The sequence below is a fragment of the Ursus maritimus genome, unplaced genomic scaffold, assembly GCF_017311325.1.
Source record: "Ursus maritimus isolate PB19 unplaced genomic scaffold, ASM1731132v1 scaffold_26, whole genome shotgun sequence".
Taxonomy (NCBI): Eukaryota; Metazoa; Chordata; class Mammalia; order Carnivora; family Ursidae; genus Ursus; species Ursus maritimus.
This window is the reverse complement of record NW_024425119.1, coordinates 39,641,937-39,658,806: the sequence shown is the minus strand read 5'-3', so window position 1 is coordinate 39,658,806 and position 16,870 is coordinate 39,641,937. Positions and strand designations below refer to the sequence as shown.

Here is a 16,870-nt window from a genome sequence, read left to right as displayed (position 1 = left end):
GTTCAAATGAACAACATGTTTCCTGGGCATGAAAAATGAAAGTGTGGGTTTTTTTTTTTCCTTCTGTCACATTCCACTGGCCATGAAAGAGGTCCAGAGGGACCAGAAGTGAATATTACCAAAGAAAGTCTCCTATCCACACTTTGGTCCCTATGAGGAGAAACCGATTTCTGTGTTTGCTCCTACTTCCTTCACTTATAACACCAAACTCTGCAAGAGAACTTTGCACATCTTCCCACAGTTCAGGCTGGTTATTTATGACTTTTTTTTAGGTTAACGAATATTTTATATAAACATAAGAATTTATTTTAAAGCATAATAATAAAATGAGTATTCGTGAGGGGCACCTGGCTGGCTTGGTCCGTGAAATGTGCGACTCTTGATTTGGGGGTTGTGAGTTCAAGCCCCACGTTGGGTGTGGAGCCTACTTAAAAAAACAAAAAACAAAAAACAAAAAATAACCAACCAGTATTCATGAAACCACTAGCATGTCAAGAAGAGACCACCACAAACTGATGAAACTCGCTGTTTCCCCTGCATGGCACCCTGGACTCCCCCACAGAAGATTGTGCTTCTTATTCTTTTGCTTTTTTTGATAGTTTTTCTACATACATACACATTTCTAGACATATTTAGTTCTGCTTGTTGTCTATATACGTTTGCTAGGACTGTCATAACAAAGTGGCACACACTGGGTGCTTTAAACAATAGTAATTCATTGCTTCACGGTTCTGGAAGCTGAGATCAAGGTGTTGGCAGCATTTGCTCCTTCCCAGGGCTGTGAGGGAAGGAGCTCTTTTAGGCTCTCTCCTTGGCTGGAGGCGGCTGTCTTCTCCCTGTGTCTATTTGCATCACCTTCCTTCTATGGTTTCTGTTTCTGTGTCCGAATTTTCCCTTTTTATAAGGATACCAGTCATATTGGACTAGGGCCCACCCTAACAGCCTTACTTTAACTTGATTATCTCATTAGAGACTCTGTCTCTAAATAAGATCACATTCTGAAGTCCTGGAGGTTAGGACTTCAACATACAAATTTTAGTGGGGGGACACATTTCACCTCATTAGACTATCACAAATCAAGTTCACAGGGAGGCAGACTCTGAGATGGAGTTTAGCAAGTATGATATTTATTAATATTCATTAATATATTGGGGATCTATATCTAGGGAAGGGAGGGCAAGGAAGTAGAACTAAGCAAAGGGATAAGACAAGTTGTGGTACAGGCCTAACAGCTGCCGTGGCCAATCCCATGGGTTGCTCTGGGGCAAGAGTGGCTTTTCAGAGGTGCCTCACATCGGGCTGAGATGGCCAGGGCTTTGTACTGCCACATCAGTGTCATTGGACCAAGCCACCCGAGGAAGGGGCATGACCTTGGGTGGGCAGCTCTCTGCAGCTGAAGCAGTCTCTGTAGGGGCTAACAGCTGAGTGCATCTCACCACAGCGAGAGCAATAACCCCCTATAAAGGGAGATCCGGGCAATGCATCATAGAGCCCACCGCACTGGCTTTGAATCCTATCAAAATGAAATATGTTGTATGTTTGCTGCAACTTGCTTTTCAAATATTTTAATGAATATTTTTCAAACATATTCAAAAGTAGAGAGAATAGTATAATTAACTATCACCCAGATTCATCAATTATCAAGATTTTGCAACACTTGCTTCATCTAGCCCTTTCTCTATTATTTTATTTTTTTAAAAAGATTTTATTTATTTATTTATTTGTTTGTTTGTTTATTGGAGAGAGAGCACACACATCTGAGCGGGGCGGGGAGGAGCAGAGGGAGAGAGACAAGCACACTCCACACTGACCATGGAGCCCAATTCGGGCTCGATCCCACGACCTTGAGACGGTGACCTGAGCTGAAATCAAGAGTTGGATGCTCAACCGACTGAGCCATCCAGGTGCCCCTCTTTATTATTTTAAAGCAGACTTCATATCGTTTTACCTCTGCACACTTCAGGATCCATCTCTAACAAATATGGACATTTTCTTACATAACCTCAATGTCATTATCATATCTAATCAATAAACAACAATTCCTTGGTTCATATTCAAATTTCCCTGATTATCTCAAAACTTTTATTTTTATAATTGGTTTGTTTCAATGAGGTCCCAGAGAAAGGGAACATATTATTTCGGCGATGACTCTTATCTCTTTTAATCTAAAACCATTCCCTTTCTCTTTTATCCCCAGGCCGTTGTCTTGCTGAATAATTAAAAGAAAAATAAATTAAGAGTATGGGCCATTCTTTTTTTTTTTTTTTTTTAGAGAGAGAGAGCTTATGTACACGCTGGAGAGTTGGCAGGGAGGGGCAGAGAGAGAGAGAGAATCTTAAGCAGGCTCCAAGCTTAGCACTTAGCCCCATGCAGGGCTAGATCTCACAACCCTGACATCATGACCTGAGCAAAAATCAAGAGTCAGATGCTTAACCAACTGAGCCATCCAGGCACCCCTCGGCCATTCTTTATTTGCTTCTTAGTGGTTTATTTAACTTACTCCTCTATTTCCCATATTTCCTGTAAATTAGAAGTTAGCTCTAATGCTTGATTAGATTCAGGCTCAAGGATCTATGTCATAGGTGGCACTGTATGCTTCATACTGCATCACAGCAGAAGGCACAATTGCTGGTTATCCAAGGTTATCTTAGTGATGCTAAAACTCATGGGTGGGTTCAGGTTGTGACAGCTTAACTTGTATTTTTTTTTGTCACAAAATTCCAGGACCAAATGTTTTCACAGGTGAATTCTACCAAATGTTTAAAGAAGAGTTAATATGTATTCTTCTCTAACTATTCTAAGTAGTACAAGAGGAAGGAAAACTTTGAAATTCATTCTAGGAGGCCACTATCACCCTGATACCAAAGTCAGACAAAGACACCACAAAGAGAGAACTACAGGCCAATACCTCTGATGAACACATGCAAAAATCCTCAACAAAATACTAGCAATCCAAATCCAACAATAAATTTCAAAAAATCATTCATAAAAAAAAGGGGGCCACCTGGGTGGCTTAGTCTGTTAAGCATCTGAGTCTTCATTTTGGCTCAGGTCATGATTTCATGGGTTGTGAGATCCAGCCCCAAGTTGGGCTCTGTGCTGGGTGTGTAGCCTGCTTAAAATTCTCTCTCTCCCCTCTTCCTCTGTCCCTCCCACCCTTCTCCCTCTGTCCCCCTTTAAAAAAAAATCATTCATCACGATCAAGTGGGATTTATTCCTAGGATGCAAGGGTGGTTCAAAATTCACAAATCAATCAATGTGATACATCACATCACTAAGAGAAAGGATAAAAAATCATATGATCATTTCAATAGATGCAGAAAAAGTATCTGACAAAGTACAACATCCATTCATGATAAAAATCCTCAATGAAGTAGGTCTAGAGAGAAAGTATCTCAACATAATAAAGGCCATATATGAAAAACCCTGAGAGCTTTCCCCCTAAGATCAGGAAAAAGCCAGGGATGTTCACTCTCACCACTTTTACTCAACATAGTACTGGAAGTCCTAGCCATGGCAATCCAAGAACAAAAAGCAATAAAAAGGCATTCCAAATTGGTAAGAAGAAGTAACACTTTCACTATTTGCAGATGACATGATGCTATATATAGAAAACCCTAAAGACTCCACCAAAAAACTACGAGAACTGAGAAATGAATTCAGTAAAGTCATAGGATATAAAATCAATGTACAGAAATCTGTTGCACTTTCACACATTAATAATAAGCAGCAGAAAGAGAATTTAAGAAAACAATCCCATTTAAAATTGCACTAAAAGTCGTAAAGTACCTAGGAATAAACTTAACCAAAGAGGTGAAAGACCTATACTCTGAAAACTAGAAAACATAGATGAAAGAAACTGAAGATAACACAAAGAAATGGAAAGACAGGGGCGCCTGGGTAGCGCAGTCGTTAAAGCGTCTGCCTTCGGCTCAGGGCGTGATCCCGGCGTTCCGGGATCGAGTCCCACATCGGGCTCCTCCGCTGGGAGCCTGCTTCTTCCTCTCTCACTCGCCTGCTGTGTTCCCTCTTTCGCTGGCTGTCTCTCTGTCACATAAATAAATAAAAAAAAATCTTAAAAAAAAAAAAAAAAAAAAGAAATGGAAAGACATTCCATGCTCATGGGTTGGAAGAAAAAAATGTTGCTAAAATGTCTGTACTACCAAAAGCGATCTACAGATTTAATAAAATCCCCACCAAAATACCAACAGCATTTTTCACAGAACTAGAACAAACAATCCTAAAATTTGTGTGAAGCCAGAAAAGACCCTGAGTAGCCAAAGCAATCTTGAAAAAGAAAAACAAAACTGGAAGTACCACAAATCTGGACTTTAAGTTACATTACAAAGCTGTAGTAATCAAACCAGTATGGTACTGCAAAAATAGACACATAGATCAATGGAAGAAAATAGAAAACTCAGAAATGAACCCATAATTATATGGCCAAGTAATCTTCAACAAAGGAGGAAAGACTATCCAATGGGAAAAAGACAGTCTTTTCAACAAATGGTGTTGGGAAAACTGGACAGCCACATGCAAAAGAATGAAACTGGACCATTTTCTTACATACAAAAGAAGAAACTCAAAATGGATTAAAGACCTAAATGTGAGATTTGACACCATAAAAATCCTAGGAGGGAGCATAAGCAGCAATTTCTCTGACATCAGCCATTGCAACATTTTTCTAGATGTCTCCTGAGGCAAGGGAAATGAAAGCAAAACCAGACTATTGGGACTACACCAGAATAAAAAGCTTCTGCAGAGCAAAGGGAACAATCAACAAAACTAGAAGATAACCTACTTAATGGGAGAAGATATTTGCAAATGACATCTCTAATAAAGGGTTCATATCTAAAATGTATTTAAAAAACTGATATAACTCAATACCCCAAAAACAAGTAATCCAAATAAAAAATGGGCAGAAGACATGAACAGACATTTCTCCAAAGACATACAGATGGCCAAAAGACACATGAAAAGGTGCTCAACATCACTCATCATCAGGGAAATGCAAATCAAAACCACAATGAGATATCACCTTACACCTATCAATGGGTAAAATCAAAGTGTTGGTGAGGATGTGGAGAAAAATGAACTGTCTTGCACTGTTGGTGAGAATGCAAACTGGTACAGCCACTGTGGAAGAGTATGGAGGTTCCACAAAAATTAAAAATAGAACTACCCTACAATCCAGTAATCACACTACTAGATATATACCCCCAAAATACAAAAACACCAATTCAAAGAGATACATACACCCCTATGTTTATAGCAGCATTATTTATAATAGCCAAATTATGGAAACAGTCCAAGTGTTCATCAGTGGATGAATGGATAAAGATGTAGTATATGGGGGTGCCTGGGTGGCTCAGTCGTTAAGCATCTGCCTTCAGCTCAGGGCGTGATCCCAGAGTCGTGGGATCGAGCCCCATATCGGGCTCCTCCACTGGGAGCCTGCTCCTTCCTCTCCCACTCCTCCTCCTTGTGTTCCCTCTCTTGCTGGCTGTGTCTCTCTCTGTCAAATAAATAAATAAAATCTTGAAAAAAAAAAAAGATGTAGTATACGTACATGATGGAATACTATTCAGCCATAAAAAGGATGAAATCTTGCCATTTGCAACAACACGGATGGAGCTAGAGCCTATAATGCTAAGTAAAATAAGTCAGAGAAAGACAAATACTGTATGATTTCACCCATATGTGGAATTTAAGAAACAAAACAAATGAGCAAAAGAAAAAAGAGAGACATACAGACAACCCAAGAAACAGACTCTTTTTTTTTTTTTAAGATTTTTTCTGTTTATTTGTCAGAGAGAGAGAGAGCACAAGCAAGGGGAGCAGCAGGCAGAGGGAGAAGCAGGCTTCCCACTGAGCAAGGAACCCGATGCAGGACTCAATCCCAGGACCCTGGGATCATGACCCAAGCCGAAGGCAGACTCCTAACCAAATGAGTCACCCAGGCATCCCAAAACAGACTCTTAACTGTAGAGAACAAACTGACGGTTGCCAGAGGGGAGGTTGGTAGGGGGATGGGTGAAATACGGGATGGAGATTCAAGAGAACACTTGTCATGATGAGCACTGACTAATGTATGGAGTTGTGAATTACTATATTGTACACCTGACACTAATATAACACTTTATGTTAACTATGCTGGAATTAAAATTAAAAATATAATTTAAAAAAAGTTATTCTTCTCCTCCCTTTTCATACCGTAATCCTTGTAAGGAAGCTGTTACGCACAACCCACACTTAAGGAGTGGTAAATTACACTCCATTTCCTTAAGGTTGCGTATCCACATAAATTATTTGAAATTCTTCTGTATGAGAGCTTTGTTGATTCACCTCCACTAATTAATTAATTAATTGATATCAGTATGTATGCATAAATATTTCATATTCCAGGTCTTAATTTGGTACTACTTCATTTATTTGTTGCTGAAATTGCTCCAGCTTTGACCATTGGGCTCTTTTCAATTGTCTCCTCAGTCCCTTTGACATCCCTTGTCATTCTGGGATCTTTTGAGCAATTCATTACTTTCTGGCACTATAAGATGCTCCAGGATCATCTTGCATATTTCTTGCCTTAGTTCTAGAATCAGTCACTTCTCCAAGGAGCTCTGGTTCCTTTTATTGGAAAATGTTATTAGAAACACAAGATAGGTCAGGGAGCCCAGCTAGCTCAGTTGGTGGAGTGTGTGACTCTTGATCTCAGGGTTGTGAGTTCTAGCCCCACATTGGGTGTAGAGATTACTTAAAAATAAAATCTTAAAAGTAAAAAGAAAGAAAGAAACACAGGATTAGGGGGCACTTCGCTGGCTCAGTCAGTAGAGCATGTGACTCTCCATCTCTGAGTCATGAGTTCAAGCCCCACACTGGAGATAAGAGTATGAAAGAAAGAAAGAAAGAAAGAAAGAAAGAAAGAAAGAAAGAAAGAAAGAAAGAAAGAAAGAGAGAGAGAGAAAAGATAGGGGTGCTGTGACTGTTGGGGTGTCATTGGTTCTACACATTTTCAGCTGGCAGAGAAAAGCAATTTATGTATGTATACTAACCTGTGTGTATACACACATATTTATTAATATTTTACATGTAACTATTAAATGTATAGTAAGCTAAACAGGGGTTCTTACTGATGCCCCCAACTTTAATCCATTATCACACTTTAACTTTCTCCTCTTGCTTGTCTGTAACCTCCAACTCCAACAGTAAGAAAGAAACTTGGCTCCCACCATCCACCATCCATATACTTAATTGTTCACTTCCAGTAGATATATAGTGGTTTCGGATTGTTAACTTGTACCCTCGGGGCAAACAACTTTATTGCCTAGAGTACGGGACTTATCTACAGTTCTTTTTGCCTTTAGTCTTCTAGATTCCATTCATTTCCAAAGTGACTTGGATCAGCACTTTTTCTCCCTATCCTCTTCAGTGAGGTTTTTCATACATTTGTATTGCAGCTAGATTCTTTTCTCACAGTCTATTCTGAGATACCTGAACCTCCTTCATGACTTGGGAATAGTTTTTAAAACTCACTATCTTGGTGCTAAGGGAGTTCTTTGCTACTGGGATATTATTCTTTCTATTCAGTGAACAGAACCAGGCAATAATTTTTTTTCATGGCTATAATCTTTTTTTTAAGAAGCTTTATTCACATATAATTAATGTACCATACACTTCACCCAGTTAAAATGCACAATGTCATGGTTGTGAGTATATTCACAGAGTTGCACAACCATCACCATAATCAATTTTAGATTACTTTCATCACCCACTAAGAAATCCTGTACACACTAGCTGTCGATCCCCATTTTCTCCAACTTCTTCCCACATACCCTCTCCCTGCCAGCCCCAGGCAACCACTAATTTACTTTATGTCTCTATGAATTTGCCTATTCTGTGCACTTTACATAAATGAAATCATACAATATGTGGCCTTTTATGTCCAGCTTCTTTTGCTTAGCAGCACGCTTTCAAAGTTCATCTCTAGAGGTGAGCCAAGAACTCTTAACTATAGAGAACGAACCGATGGTCACCAGAGGGGAGGTGGTTGGGGGAGGGGTGAACTAGGAGAGGAAAATTAAGAGCACACTTATCATGATGAGCACTGAGTACTGCACAGAATTTTTGAATCACTATATTATACACCTGAAACTAACATAACACTGTATGTTAACTACACTGGGATTAAAATTAAAAACAATTTTAAAAAACTACATTCTTGTGGAGTCACAAACTACTTGTAGATAGATAGATAGATAATCTTCAGGTAGCTGTAAATGCTGTATAAGAATATGATTAAGGGATGCCTGGGTGGTTCAGTCAGTTAAGCCTCTGGTTTTGGCTCGTTTCGTGATCTCAGGGTCGTGAGATAGAGCCTGGAGTCGGGCTCCGCACTCAGCGCGGAGTCGGCTTAAGGCTCTCTCTCCCTCTGCCCCTCCCCCGCCCACATTCGCACATTCAAATAAATAAATCTTTAAAAAAAAGAATATGAATAAGGGCTGAGAGGGGAGGATAATGTGTGGAACGGTTCAAGATACTTGTTGAATAAATAAATCAGTGTTGACAGATTCCAAAAAAAGTTCATCTCTATTGTAACATGCATATCATTCCTTTTTATTGTTGAATAATATTCCTTTGTAAGGATATACCATAATTTATTTGTTCATTCATCAGTTGACAAGCATTTAGGTTGTTTCTACTTTTTGGCTGTTATGGATAATGCTGTAATGAACATTTGTCTACAAGCTTTTATGTGGGCATATGTTTTCTTTTCTTGGGTATATAACTAGGAGTGGAATTGCCGAGTCATCTGCTAACTCTGTGTTTAACTTTGCGAGGAATGGCCAAACTATTTTCCAAAGTGGCTGCACCATTTAACAGTCCCATCAGTGGTGTATGAGGATTCCAATTTCTCCACATCCTCATCAACACTTGTTATGATCTGCGTTTTTATCATAGCCATCCTAGCAGGTGTGATAGGGTTCCAGGCATTTGTTTTTAATCTTAAACTCTCAAGGAACACTCAGACCCATAGACAGGAATCATTTGCTTGACTTTTCCTCAAGACTCACCTTACTACTGCCTTCTCAGATCATTAGAACTTCTGTAGGCAGGAACTCTCCTGGGTCTCTAACTTGCTTGCTTCGTGTCTTCTCTTCTCTTCTTGTTTCAACCATTTGGATTTAGCAATTCAGCTTTAGAATGTGCTAACCTTAGCACCACTAGCCTGGAAACTTGATACACCATTATATCTGGCTATTGACCCATGGCTCCATACTCTACATCTCACCTCTGCCCAGCCTGGACCCTTAGGACATAACTAATTGTATCATCTGGGGAGGGACACTAGTCACTCATGTCCTGTCAAATCGTCAAAATCTTCTTCTAAAACTCTCACATTAGATTCTTCCTTTCCATTTTTACTGCCACCAGCCTAGCTCAGACTTCCATTGCCCCTTGCATCTTTTAAAATCATATGTCCATCTTCAAGTGACTTTGCCATTAGACCATAGGGTAATTGGAAAGGAAATAAAATACCGTTAATTCTACTCTAAAATAGAATGCTAGGGGGCACCCAGCTGGTGCAGTTAGTTAGTTAAGTGTCTGACTCTTGGTTTTGGCTCAGGTCATGATCTCAGGGTCGTGAGATTGAGCCCCATGGTGGGCTCCTCACTCAGCACCAAGTCTCCTTGGGATTCTCTCTCCCTCTGCCCCTCTCCCTTGCTCTCTCTCTCTCTCTCAAGTTAATAAATAAATCTTTTAAAAAAATAAAATAAAATACCAGTAGTAAACCAAACCATGGCACAGGGCCACATATACAAAAATTTACTACAGTGAATTTCAAACAGTAGGTTTACCATTCATTAGTATGTCAAGAAATCAATTTAGTGAATTGATTATGACCAGCATTTAAAAAGTGAAATAGAATAGGACAGAAAATATCAGAGAATATTATGCATAGTAAGATTATTACTTTGGGGTGTATAATATGAACACAAATGTATTTTTTACAATGGGTCAATGGTCTAAAGTTCAAAAAATACTGATTGGTATTGTATATATTGTTTAAAAATTATTAGAAATAACCTAAGTGTTGGGATGCCTGGGTGGCTCTGTTGGTTAAGTCTCTGCCTTTGGCTCGGGTCATGATCCCAGGGTGCTGGGATTGAGTCCTACATTGGGCTCTCTGCTCAGTGGGCAGCCTGCATCTCCTTCTCCCTTTGCCTCTACCCTCTGCTCGTGTTCTCTCTCTCTCTCTCAAATAAATAAATTACACCAATTTACATGGTGTAAACGCTCCCATCATGACCAGTTTCAAGCTACCAATGTGATGTCACTGAATACAGAGCTGAAAAGAGGTACACAGCGCTCCATCCACACGGGATTATTGCATGTTCTTGGCCCAGTGTGTAGGTAAGAATGAAAGCGTTTGTAACTATCAAATGTTTCTTTGTTCTGAAAATACCAATTCAGTGGACTTTTCGGTTATGCAAAGGAAAAGGAAAGATTTTACTCTAAAATGAAGATGATGAGACAATGTGACTCCAAGGCACAGATCAAAGCTCTGGATAATGTAAACTGTGACAGCTTTCCAAAGTGGTGCTTTTGAAAAGGCGTTCTTTTCTAAATTCAAATTCAGATCACACAGTCCCTAAAAATGATCTCCTGTTCTTATTAGTAAGGAAATGAGAAGAGGAGATCAGATAAATGCAGAAAGGCTTTAGGGGCAAGTCTTTGCCTCATGTTGAGAAAGGACTACCAAGTTGGCTGGGTTGGTATTGCAGAGCCCAATCTGAGCCACTCATCTAAAGACCCCATGGAGTGTTATTACATACTGAATTATCTAGATTTGGGGAAAGGCAACGATGGGCCATTGCAAGGTTCTGGCGGGTGGGTTGGGGCCTTTATGGAAAAGCCAACCCCAGAGGGAGCAGACATTCTGAGTCTCAACTACCCCATAAGGGGACAGAGAGACCCCAGAACCCATACTCTTTACTTTGACACATTTGTGATGTCCTACACAATTTATTCCCATATAAAAAGCATTCTCTATTAAACTGTATGCATACAGTAGTGGTTCAAAGTCAAACGCCAGAGGCGGATTGGTCCAGGTGTGAATTTTCATTTTGTCACTCATTAGCTGTGAGAGACCTTGGGCATATTATCTAACTTCTCTGAACCTCCATTTCCTCAATGGAGGAATAAAACAAATATAACTGTACCTACCCCTAAGAATTATTTTGAGGATTAGATTAGATAATATAATAGTTAGCCTTGATAAGGTGCTCAAAAATTAGTAAGAATCACAATAATGATCTCTTCAGACCTGTTTTTGGCAGCTAGATGCCTGATGGAAGGAGATATTTATGTCATCTCAGCATCAATCTTTTCAAAATCTCAGCCTGGATTTGCAATGTTTCCGGGTAAGTTCAGAGCTATAACTGTCTACATCTGGGTAGGAGATACCCAGGAAGCAAAATTTGAGGTCTATATTTGTACAGGACGGCATGAGTAAGTAGGTTGTACTGGTCGGTGAAGCTCACCTAAGAGCCAATGTTTAATTTCAAGAGATGATGTAGGTTATTTCTGGGGATGATCCTGACATGGGTCTTTACCAGAATCTCTGGACTCCTATTTAAAATGGTACCATCCTTTGTACCATGACTTCTGTGGTGTCTAAGGTGATCTCAAGCTGTCAATCAAACATGATGGGCCCTCAGAACTGGAAGTTACCTAAATCTGACAAAATCCTTCTTGTCTGTGTGCCTCGTTCAGACGGTTATGCATTTAGTTAAAGCTGCTGACAGCAGAATATAAATTTTATTTTAATTACACCATTCTCCAGTGTTCTCTCAGTGCCCCGTGCTGAAAGAACAGGCATTCATGGAGAGGATACTGAGGATGAACTCTTGGCGTGAAGTCTCCATTTTACACTGATTTTCACTGAACACAAGACAGACTGTTTGTGGCAGGACTACTGGGGATAATGGGCACTGGATTTTGTGCAATGATTTGTATCTCTTGTGTTTCTGGCACTGATCAAGGTTTCAGGCAAACAGAGGCACGGAGGACCTAGCAACAATTGCTAGGGAGCTTTCTGGTTGCCAGCAACAGTAAATGCCACAGAGACACAAAGACTCAACCTTTCACACACACACAATGAAACCTGGAGCCTGGTTTCTTATTTCAGATCCAACAGTCTTCCAGGTTAAAGCACAACAGCTTCTTCTTTCCCTCTTTTGCAGTAGATTTTTAAAATTTTGTACAGAAACACACTGCCCAGGAGCCAGTATGACAATTAATTTTGCTTCTAAATTTGTTCAAGAACACTTACCTCCTGACCTCTCTCTAAAAACCTCTCTAAAAACCTCTGTCTGTTTTTACTGTTTTGCGGGAGAAAGGGAGTGAAATGGTACTGCAGATCTGATTTGGAATTTTAAGTTAAGGTGTGACTCGTTTAATGTGTTTGTAATTGGCAATCTTCTACAAAGTTGCAATAGATTTTTATCCCTCTGATAATATTCACTAATACTATCTGAAAGATCCTCTTTTCCAAGTATAGTCTCTAATTTGTTTCTAGAAAAGGTAGAAGCATACAGAATATGAAGTACAGCACTGGCAACTTAAGGTTTTTCCATGACTCATTCGAGGAAATTGTGTAATAGCCGTCCTCTGCCAACCTCACACACTCTTCTCAAATACCTTGCTCTTTTCCTTATTCCATTCCCCCACCCCTGTCACTTTTTCTACCCTTTTTTGTGCCATTGACTTTTTTCTCTTTTCTCTAAGGCTGTAAAACTCTCTAGGGTATAGTCATGTGTTATGCAAGGTGATAAGGGAACTGAAGTGCCCCCAAGCTTGCTAGTCTGTTTCCTAGCAACTGTATGACATGTTGCTTAGTAACATGAGGGGTGAGAGTGAAGTCTCTCTCACATATCTAAAAATATTGAAATCATTAAAAAAAAATAGTGGGCTTATTACATATACTAAATCCAGAGACAATCTTCCACGGAGGCAGCTTATTTCAGGCCATGCTATCTTGAGTAAACCTCTATATCTCTTATAATCTGTATACTAAAGTAACAGAGAGCTTTTCTTATAAGCAGGTAAAGAAAAAAACCCACAGCCTTTTCTAATCCTTTCTCTTCTACACATGCATCATCAGTGTTTAAGGAGAATGAAGAAATGTTTCCTAACTGATCTTTTAGGCTGGGCAGATGAAGAAAAACACAGCCTGTCCTCTTTTCTGCAAATGCATAATTGATTTTTTTTTAAAGATTTATTTACTTGTGTGGGGGGGAGGGCAGAGGGAGAGGGAGGGAGAGAATCCTCAAGCAGACTCCCCGCTGAGTGCAGAGCCTGACACCAGGCTCAACCCCAGGACCCTGAGATCATGACCCGAGCCAAAATCAAGAGTCGGCTGTTTAACCGACTAAGCCACCCAGGTGCCCTCATAATTGATTTTTAAATCTAAATGAAGACTGAGAAATGTTTTCCAAAACACCTTTTTAGGCTGGCTGTCATTTGGGAGGTGTGTCTTTCAAGATTACAACCGTCTGGAGAGTCATTCTCTGTCAACTTATCCAGTGGTTATCAGAATTCAGAAATAACTGAATCAAACCATTAAAACTCTTTAGCTCCAAAATAGCAAATGTTAATTCTAAGAGAATACTGTTTACTGAATGAGACCTACTGAATCAGCCTCTGTGGTGCAGGAACTGGGAATCAGGATTTCTAACTAGCACCCTAGTTACTTCAGCACATTTAGGAAACACTAGTGAAGAGGATGATTCTAATATGTTACAAAGGGTTCTCTACTAGTTTGGCTCTTGGATTTATAGATGTAATACTTAAAGAAGAAGCTTCAAAGACCGAGTCTTAAATAGTCTACCACACCTTCCCCTTGAACTAGCCCCTTTGGGGGTAATAAAATTGGTCAAGCTTTAGAAAATTAGTCATTTGCTCATTCTGCAAATACTTACTAAGACAATTTGAAATATAATTGATAGAATTTACTGATCAGTTGGGATTACCTCCAAAGAGTTGATATACATAAAGTGCTAAGAATAGCCCCTGGCACAGAGGAAATATTATTTCAAAGTTAGATAAGGTTATATTATTATGTAAGGTTATTATTATTTTAATCTAACTTGGTAGACTAGAAAGATGACAATGAACTGATCTTGAGAATACAGAATAATTGAGAACACAGAATACTAAAGAGGGTAATGGAGAAAAATAACTAATTCCATTTAGATATACTGAATTGAGATACCTGCAGGTCATCCGAGGGGATAAAGCCAGAAAGAACTACAAGTCCTGAAGATGAGAGCATGTTGTATAAGTCGTTTAAAAAGTGAATTCTGACATTTTGTGTGGCTAGTGCTTACATAAAAACGGACCAGTTATAATTCCTGAGTATTTTACTTCTTACAGCATAAATGCATCTGTTCTGTTGTTCACTAGTTTATCAATCTCACCCTGATTTAGCTATACTATGGAATTAGTTAAGACAAGAATTTGAAAGAAAAAGCGCACATTTGGACGGTTGGGGGAGGGGACTCTGGAGCTTCTCTTGACTACTATCAAATCCCTGTAGCCAGTGCACCATGGCAACCTTCCCAGTCTGCCACCTAATTTCCATCGGCTTTAAGGGGAACAAGGGGTAGGACGGAAGCAAAGTGCATTCTTGTGAGTGTGAGTAATTTGGGTTAATGAAATGCATCCAAACGATAAACTGCGTTTTATGGAAAGCTGAGATTATCTACCGTCTTCTCCAATTCCTTCTCTTTCTTCTCCTCTCAGGATGCCTTTGAGCCTCTTTAAGTTTTGTCCCCTTTTTCCAAATGTCAGATTTCCTCAATAGGCTTAGGTGAACCAACTCCCCAATATGTCAGAGCAAAATTACAAATTAAAATGTGTATCTCAGGACGCAAATACGTTGTTCAAAAGAGTGCTTCAGTAAGTGACTGAACCTCAAAGCATTATATTACAACGCCAGAGATATATTTTTAATATTACAGAGTACAGGTTTCTGTTATTTCATAAGTCTTACTTATGGAATAAAAATTTATTAACATTTCTCGCTGCTATACACACCCAAGTCCCTCCCAAAATAGATGAAACTCAGTTACCAGAATCACTGATAATTCTTACCATTGTTATCCAGGAAAAACTATTATTTAATAATATATTTGCATTATGTTGACCAGAGTTTGAGAAAGATAATGTTTAGCTTTATTTTTTTTTAAAGATTTTTTAAATTTATTTGACAGAGATTAAGACAGCCAGCGAGAGAGGGAACACAGGCAGGGGGAGTGGGAGAGGAAGAAGCAGGCTTCCAGCAGAGGAGCCTGATGTGGGGCTCGATCCCAGAACGCCGGGATCACTCCCTGAGCCGGAGGCAGACACTTAACGACTGAGCCACCCAAGCACTCCTAATGTTTAGCTTTAAATAAAATTCTGAATTCACATGTGGGCCATAGTCTTACCTGAACTGTTAACGGTGGAATTTGGCCAAGGTGAACGCAACAGATGGTCTTTAAACGCCATACACAATACAAATCACACAATACATTGATCAGTACTGAATCCTAAAGTAAAGACAAATATAAATTCAGCATGTCAAAATAATCATGTCCATCTCCTTATTTAAATTTAGTGTTTGAGATGTGTTTTTGTTAGAGAATTTAAGAGAAATCTACTTGCTTGTATTTATCCTTTTACACTCAAACTTGCATGAGGAAGGGCAGTGTGAGACAGAGAGGCACGATCATTTCACGAAGGAGGTAGAGGCAATGATGTGGTGTGAGACAGTGAACACTATACTGGGATGAAGTTGGGAAACGTAACACATTTCTTTGTGTTGGCAGCTCCTGCACTGTCCTCTCTCTCTCACAGCACTTGACACAGTGTATTGTAGTAACAGTTTCAATCATTGGACCTTGAACTCCTTGGGCCAGGAAACATGTTTTAGGTCTTTTGTGCCAAGCCTTACTATATACTTATTTCCTTGTTGCTGTATCCAATGAACATTCCCTGTCCTTTCTTGCGACTTATCAGAATGCATTATAGCTAATTAAATCTTAGCCAAATTAACATCTATTTACCCTACACTATGCCTGGTCCAATATATGCAACTTGGTAGGTAATCAATATGCGTTTTCAAAAAGAAGAAACAAATGAATAAATGTTTGAAACATATAATCATCCCTATGAGTTAATTACTTGGGTTAAATAAGATTATAATAATTTAGAAAATAATGAAGTTGAAATATGTATGAGCTAGTGAGAGGAGGCTTCCCATATATACGTATGGTAACTTAATTCATGACAAAAGTGTCACTGCCGTCAGTGGGGAAAGGATGGTTTTATACATAAATAGTGCCGGACCAATTATATATCCATATGGGGAAAAAAATAGGTCTGATCTCTACTTCACACCAAACACACACAAAAGTATCAGTTCCCATATGTATTGTGGAACTAAATGTAAAAGTTACACAATAAATCCTTTAGAAGAATATATTCTATCTCAATCATGACCTTGTGGATAGGGAAAGATTTCTTAAATGCAACTCAAAAAACACTAGCAGTAGGGACACCTGGCTGGCTTAGTCAGTAGAGCTTGCAACACTTTATCTCGGGGTTATAGGTTCAAGCCCCACGTTGAGTGTAGAGATTACTGAAAAATAAAATCTTTAAAAAATGCTAACAATAAAGAAAAGATGATAAACTGAACTACTTAAAATTAAGAACTTCTGTTTATCAAATGACACCATTAGGAGAGTGAAAGGCAAGCTGCAGAGTGGGAAAAAAATTTTTTTGTAATCCTCAAATCCAACAAAGGACTCTATTTTTTTTTTTTTTT

At 39.1% G+C, this 16,870-nt stretch overlaps 1 long non-coding RNA gene across 1 annotated transcript in view; it reads right to left on the bottom strand.

The window, feature by feature from the left end:
* LOC121105418 overlaps window positions 1–16,870 on the bottom strand; it is a 39,425-nt gene that overhangs the window by 15,223 nt on the left and 7,332 nt on the right. Inside the window, exon 2 of the long non-coding RNA XR_005837923.1 lies at window positions 15,492–15,593. This is a non-coding gene — a long non-coding RNA (uncharacterized LOC121105418). The remainder of the gene's footprint in view (window positions 1–15,491; window positions 15,594–16,870) is intronic.